The sequence below is a fragment of the Amia ocellicauda genome, unplaced genomic scaffold (assembly GCF_036373705.1).
Source record: "Amia ocellicauda isolate fAmiCal2 unplaced genomic scaffold, fAmiCal2.hap1 HAP1_SCAFFOLD_123, whole genome shotgun sequence".
In the NCBI taxonomy this organism is placed as follows: Eukaryota; Metazoa; Chordata; class Actinopteri; order Amiiformes; family Amiidae; genus Amia; species Amia ocellicauda.
Window position 1 is genome coordinate 218,432 of NW_027102688.1, and position 8,061 is coordinate 226,492.

The window sequence follows — 8,061 nt, forward strand, 5'->3', positions numbered from 1 at the left end:
TAAGGTATTATTATTTATTAATAAATTAACTCTAGTCTCTGAAACTAAAACAAAGGCCAAAGGAACATTTCAAATGCTAACCCTTTGTGTTCTATACAGTTAAAAAGGAGAGTTAGAAATTTTGTACAACAGCATTTACATACCATATATGGCTTCCACCTTTAAGCGATCCAGAGGTGTCTTTTTCTCCGAAGTTGCTGCCACCACCACGAAGATTGCTCTTTAATAATGTTGGAAAGTCAAAGACAGCAACCGTCAGGGTTCTTGCATATGACGTATTCGTGCTGCACCTCTCTGCAAGGATCCAGGACAGTTTGTCAATGTAAACTCCAGTGCCTGGGAATATTTCCACCTAAAAGACAATGGTAAATAAAAAACAAGTTTATCCCCAAACTATTCTTATATTATGTTAAGTGGAATACATTATCAGTAAGGCTGTGATTTTGTTACAGAAATGTGTTATTAAAGACCACAGTATGTCTCAATTCTAAGTTTATTAATTTACAGACATAATAAAGTCAGTGAATCTGTGACACCCATAATTCAATTACATTCTTATTATCAACTATAACTATGAATATAACTGATAATGTAGCATCATTAGATTGTTTACAACCAATATTTGTTTTCAATATATATATTTTTACCTTGTCTTTGTAATATTGTAGACCAAGAGTGTTATACCTGTTTTGGTGATTCTTTGTCAGATTCAGAACAATTTGCTGTGGGGCTGTCAGAACCACTTGATGGTGACACACTTTTGTCTTCATTGCTGATAAATGTGGCTTTTGTTACAATTTTTTTCAGATTGTCCAAAAGGTCTGGAATCTCTGGAGAAAAAACACCTTAGTATTAAATGATAATCATTTCTAGTAATATATTTAATGCAAAGTGAAAACAAAACCATCAATGCCTGCAATTATACTTGAGAGACTTGCTCTATGTTATTGGCAAACAGACCTTTTTGTGGGTCATTAACATTAGCTACGAAAAAAATAAAAAAGATAAAATACAAGAATTACCAGGTCTAATGTAATGCATATAGTCATTAATGTAGGATTATGAAGTTATGTTGAAAAACTTTATTTAATAATCAGTATTATTAAACTATTAGACAGTGCACATTAAGAGTCTGTATTGTGGTTCTAGATTACTTCAGTATGATCAACTATAATACATTACTCTGGAATCTAAATTACTGAAGAATAACATTTATCAAGGTAAGGAATTATTTGCTATAAATAAAAAAACTTACCATCAACCATACGGTTTCGAAGACATTGGTTTTCATTTTTAAGTCTTGTGTTTTCCTTTTCGAGCTGCTTAACTTTTTGCTGTAGCTCAACTTCACTGGACTCTTTAAATGTCTGTAGAATATGACGGGATCTAATTCTTGAAGCTCCATCGGTTTTCTTTCTTATTTTGTGCTGTATTCAGAGAGGAAAAGAGTTTAAAATGAAAATATATATATATATATGAATATGATTAAAAAAAAAACAATCCTGCAATACATTTATTTAATATTTGCAGTAATTATCTCACCGGTAACTGTGGTTCATCAAGGTCACTATCATCTGAAATTTGAAGTTTTTTGTTTGGTTTAGGTACTCTCTTCATTTTAGGACAGGGCATTTTTGTTAGGTCATTAAGTTTTCTTCTTAGTTCGCCTTCTTTTCCTAAAATAAAAATAAAATAAATAAAACCCTGCATTATGTCCACAGATATTTGGGGATTATATTTATTTGTCATAAAAATACTGTGCTTTGACCATACAAATTAAGATGAACAGCCAACACTGAATCAAAACTGAAGTTAAATTATATCTGGTTTAATTTATTTTGTGATTTGGGGGATTTTATTGTAAAGCACAACACACAATAAATCGTTCTTACAAATGCCAGTCAAGTATGACGAGTTTTTAGCGCCCTCACCACCACCTACCATGTTATAAGAGTATGTTAGAAGTACAACACATTAATAACTTAAACATTCATTTCAAATATACTGTGATTGTATATATCAAATAGCATGTAAAGACTTTAATGTTTTTTTTTTAAATAAACATTGTTACCAGTCATAATGATCTGCGCTTCATGGACAGGCCATCCACCTTTTGGAGGTTTGTTCGTGTCTCTCCACTCTGCTCTGAAGTTTCGAGTCGTCTCTTCGTCATCATCAGCAATGCTGAATAAATCAAAATTGCGAAAGCAAGCAGTGGGAATCACGCTGTAAGAGTCTTTGTCGACCCCGCTTTCCCACTTCACCAACGCGTGCATCACCGCCATACTACCTTCACCTTCTCGTCCGTTTTTTCTGCGCGTTTTTCCCCCGACAAGTCACGGCACAAAAAACAGTCCCGCTCTGCATTCTGGTACTTGGCGTTCTTAATAACACCAACAGGGTGTAATCGCATAGACCACTCGAGTATAAAGTACTACATATCCCATCAGTTACAGTTTTTTTTTCATCTTCTGAAACTGCAATTTAGCACTTTCAACTGTTTCTTAGTGATTCCTAGAATTACTAACCGGTATTGTAGTCAATGTGTTTATAACCTTTTTTGTTTAACGATTTGTGTGTTATCCTATGGGATCCCATGGTCTTTGATTTGGTCACGGAAGTGATTTGTCTTTGATTTGTTGATCTAGAGTTGAATTTTAATTAGTTTTTCCCTTTTGTATAATTAGTGTAGTGTTACATTTAGTCTTTGTTTTTAAATAAATTTGACAATTTATATCTTTGGAATTGGTGTCTGCGTCCAATTATTACAGAAATTGAGTTCTACAAGACTCCAGGATTCGTGATAAGGTGATACTATGAATTCACTTCTTTAATTGAAATGTATAAGTGTACCTTACGCTACATATATGTATGTATGTATGTATGTATGTCCAATTGCTTTGACAATACAAATGAATTGAATTGAGAGGGAGAGAGAGAGAGAGAGAGAGAGAGACAGACAGACAGACAGACTGACAAACAGAAAAACAGACAGACACAGACACACACACACACAGAGCCAGCCAGCCAGCCAGCTCAGCGATGACATCACGAGCCTCTCTCAGCTGACTGCTATGACATCACAGAGCACGTACATTCCGTTGCTTGCCGTCTGTCAACCACTCAGTCACTGCCAGCCAGACTGGCTGGCTGGCTGGATGGGGGGGCTGCTTGCTGCTGCTGCGTACCTTAGCAAGCTTATTTGCTTGACCGGCCTTCCTACTCCTCTGCCCACATGCCCACCTATGCCCGATCTGCTGTTCACCTGGATCACAGCTCCGCCCCAACAAGGCAGAGCCCCCCAAGAATGGTACAAACTCACCCACGATCCCCTCCACGGAAAGCTTTAGCAAAAGGCAAAAGCGTTATACGTAATGAAGAGGAACCCGAGTCCAAGACGCATCCGACCAGCCATACATATTTGTGTGTATTAAAGATCACATTTTCTTACATTTAGTTTTTCTGTACTTTATTACATCTTATTGTGATTTATAAAAGTATTGTTTCTTTTCCATATGTATGTATGTATGTGTGTGTGTGTGTGTGTGTGTGTGTGCCTGTCTCTGTGTGAAAGTGTGTGTGTGTGTGTGTGTGTGTGTGTATATGTCTCTCTGTGAAAGTGTGTGTGTGGGTGTGACAGTGTGTGTGAGTGTCTGTCTGTCTGTCTGTCATGTAACTCGCACATCTGTGAGGGCACCATTTTTGCAGAAGAGATGTACACATTTTGGAGCAACATATGCTGCCATCCAGACATCATCTTTTCCAGTGACGTCCCTGCATTTTCAAACAGATCACATTTTATTACACTTTGTTTATCTGTACTTTATTACATCTTATTGTGATTTGTACTTGTAATGTTTCTTTTCCATATATATGTATGTACAGTGGGGGAAAAAAGTAATTGATCCCCTGCTGATTTTGTACGTTTGCCCACTGACAAAGAAATGATCAGTCTATAATTTTAATGGTAGGTGTATTTTAGCAGTGAGAGACAGAATAACAACAAGAAAATCCAGAAAAATGCATTTCAAAAAAGTTATAAATTGATTTGCATGTTAATGAGGGAAATAAGTATTTGACCCATTTTCAATGCCCTGGCTTAGGGAAGGAAGTTCTCACCCATGATTTGACAGTACATGGCCCCGTCCATCGTCCCTTTGATGCGGTGCAGTTGTCCTGTCCCCTTAGCAGAAAAACAGCCCCAAAGCATAATGTTTCCACCTCCATGTTTGATGGTGGGAATGGTGTTCTTGGGGTCATTCCTCCTCCTCCAAACACGGCGAGTTGAGTTGATGGCAAAGAGCTTGATTTTGGTCTCATCTGAGACCACTTTCACCCAGTTCTCCTCTGAATCATTCAGATGTTCATTGGCAAACTTCAGACGGGTCTGTACATGTGCTTTCTTGAGCAGGGGGACCTTGCGGGCGCTGCAGGATTTCAGTCCTTCACGGCATAGTGTGTTACCAATTGTTTTCTTGGTGACTATGGTCCCAGCTACCTTGAGATCATTAACAAGATCCTCCCATGTAGTTCTGGGCTGATTCCTCACCGTTCTCATGATCATTGAAACTCCACGAGGTGAGATCTTGCATGGAGCCCCAGACTGAGGGAGACTGACAGTTATTTTGTGTTTCTTCCATTTGCGAATAATCGCACCAACTGTTGTCACCTTCTCACCAAGCTGCTTGGTGATGGTCTTGTAGCCCATTCCAGCCTTGTGTAGGTCTACAATCTTGTCCCTGACATCCTTGGACAGCTCTTTGGCCATGGTGGAGAGTTTGGAATCTGATTGATTGATTGCTTCTGTGGACAAGTGTCTTTTATACAGGTAACGAGCTGAGATTAGGAGCACTCCCTTTAAGAGAGTGCTCCTAATCTCAGCTCGTTACCTGTATGAAAGACACCTGGGAGCCAGAAATCTTGCTGATTGATAGGGGATCAAATACTTATTTCCCTCATTAACATGCAAATCAATTTATAACTTTTTTGAAATGCGTTTTTCTGGATTTTCTTGTTGTTATTCTGTCTCTCACTGCTAAAATACACCTACCATTAAAATTATAGACTGATCATTTCTTTGTCAGTGGGCAAACGTACAAAATCAGCAGGGGATCAAATACTTTTTTCCCTCACTGTATGTATGTATGTATGTATGTATGTATGTAAGTGTGTGTGTGTCTGTCTCTGTGTGAAAGTGTGTGTGTGTGTCTGTCTGTGAAAGTGATTGTGTGTGAAAGTGTGTGTGTCTGTCTGTCTGTCTGTGAAAGTGTGTGTGTGTGTGTGTGTGTGTGCGTGTGTCTGTCTGTGAAAGTGTGTGTTTGTGTGTGTATGGGTGTGACAGTGTGTATGAGTGTCTGTCATGTAACTCGCACATCTGTGAGGGCACCATTTTTGCAGAAAGAGATGTACACATTTTGGAGCAACATATGCTGCCATCCAGACATCGTCTTTTCCAGGGACGTACCTGCATTTTTCAGCAGGATAACGCCAAACCACATTCTGCCCAGATTTCAAGCGCATGGTTGCATAGGCAGAGAGTGCGGGTGCTAGCATGGCCTGCCTGCAGTCCTGACCTGTCTCCGAATTGAGAATGTGTGGCGCACTATGAACTGCAAATTAAGACAACGAAGGCCCTGTGCAGTTGCGCAGCTGAGGAAATGCATAATGGATGAATGGGGGAAAATCCCGCTTGCTAAACTTAACCAAGTGGTGTCTTCAGTGCCCAAGTGCTTAATAAGTGTTATTAAAAGAAAAGGTGATGTTACATAGTGGTAAACAGTCGACTGTCCCAACTTTCTTGGTTTCTTTTCACTGCTAATGAGATGCTGTAGAGTGAGTTAGTTATATTGCTTTCAGGAGCTCTAATCGTATTGATGAGTTCATGCAGCATTTGTAATTGAATTTCAAAAAGAAATCCTTGCTGTCTGGCCTGTGTGTATGAGATGTACTCTGTCAATCTTTGGCTAACAACTGAAACATTGGTAGAACAGAAATGGCAACATAAAAAAGAAAAGTACATTTTAAAAGAGCACATTAAATAGGATGAATATACAGTTTTTTACAATCACTTTGTCACTAATTTCAGAACCTTGATGTCATTTTTCAAAACTCTAGACACAAAACTCAAAACGGTCATCACTTGTAACACAGGCTGTCCAATGTTCAAAACATTGCATTGTGCATTCATATCTTTAAAGAAACCTAGCACTTGCAGACTTGTTGGTTCAAATAACTCATTTATCATGAAATACCATAGTAACATAGTAACACAGAAGATACCGATAGTTTCACTGTGTAGTTGTTCGTACAATCATTAAATATTGTAGTACAAAATATGTGATACATGTTTCATTATGGTACTACACATAAATACATCACTGTAAAAGGACTAGTAGAGAGAATACTACAGACACAGTGGAATCATTGAACAAAATCTGAAATGTATTGATGCAATACAATCAAATCACACCATAGGTTTCTTTGAATCCATGCAAAAATAATTAGCTACAAAAAAGAACAAAACTACAGTAAAATGTCAACTGCAGTGTTCCTCACCTGGCTTAGTGTAAAAAGCAAAACAAAGGATTGATTACTGTACTTCTAAATTTCCATCAGCCCTGTGTTCAGGTTCAGGTTCTCACAACCATTTTTCACAAGAGGCATCTTGAAACTGAACATACCTGAACATACTCAGTCATCAGCTGCTTCACTCTGTCTGCATTTCTTTCAAAAGGCACACTATACTCTGTGCTACACATTGGTATGCAGTATACAGTCATTTGACAATTGAGAGTAGCCTAATGTTTAGTGCATGCTGAAGACTTGCCGCTTCTCAGTACGGACATTTCTGATGATTGAGGCCACAGTTGATCCTGAGTTGATTCTGAGGTTTGATTGAATCATTGTAGCTGCCTCAGTCATGGTCATGCCATGATTTACAACATGTTCTACAACTATTTCTCGGATTTCACTGGACACTATTTGCTGTTGCTGCCGCTGTCTGGTCCGTGGCCTTGTCCTCTACCACGTTCCCCCAACACCTCTCAAATGAGGCCCATGGCTGCCTCTCTGGTGAGGCCTAAGCCCTCCTCTATGACGAGGCCCACGACCACCTCTCAGAAGGGGTGCATGTCCCCTTCCATTCCTTTGACCACCACGTCTTCCTCCTCCCACTGCTTGACCTCTATTGTGACCTGGATGACCTGCCGGCTCCATGTTATCACTGTGTTGCTCGGCTGGATAGCACTCATTTCACTCGATACTCGTACCACAATGTGAAATCAATCATCAATAACCAGTTGGCAGTATTGGAAAAGCAATTACAAGGGCCTGCATACATACAGTAATGTCAAATCTGATGTGGAAGAACAATCATCTTCAACCAGGTTGGAACGTTAGTTGCAATGCCTTTAATACACGCAGCGTGGAGAGGAACAGTGACTCAAGAAGATCCCAAAGTCGCTCTGCCTTCATTTTAACAGTCAGAGCTTTTATACACAAAAATCAAAGAGCTGGTTATAATCAGAAAGTCATTACTATGTTATCTTAAAAGTTAGCTAAGCAGAATTTATATCATTATAGGACAGAGTTCATAGATCAACACATGGATTAGGGAGCAGGCACTTCAATCATACTGTTTGACATTGTCTCCAAGATTCTCATCGTAAATAACAAGCAGAAATCAAACTACCTTCTGGCCTGACCTTCTAGCTTGACCTTATCTTTCTTAAGTATACAAGAGAGAAAAACAGGTATTAGAGAAAGAATTTCTAACTTTCCTTCCACACTGAAAACATGGTGTGGAAAAGTGCTACATGATGATGAATGATGATGAAATATTACATCCATAGATAATGTAGTCCAACTGGTTCATGCTCCTCGGTTATTGGTGTCAATGGATCTCATTATCCTGAAACTTTCATGATCGAAACATGGAATACTGTTCGTCAGTTTCCATAAAACTATGAATTAAGAGTAATGCAACAGTCACTTATCATTTTGAGCAGCTGTATCAATTGATAGTTAGATCTTTGTAATGAAATGAATAGACAGTGATCTCAG

At 38.7% G+C, this 8,061-nt stretch overlaps 1 non-coding gene across 1 annotated transcript; it reads right to left on the reverse strand.

Annotated features, from left to right (window-relative positions):
• Window positions 1–3,279: 3,279 nt before the first annotated feature.
• On the reverse strand, window positions 3,280–3,394 carry LOC136721847 (U5 spliceosomal RNA). The gene has a single exon (XR_010806155.1). It is a non-coding gene; the product is annotated as a U5 spliceosomal RNA (small nuclear RNA).
• Between the last annotated feature and the right edge of the window lie 4,667 nt (window positions 3,395–8,061).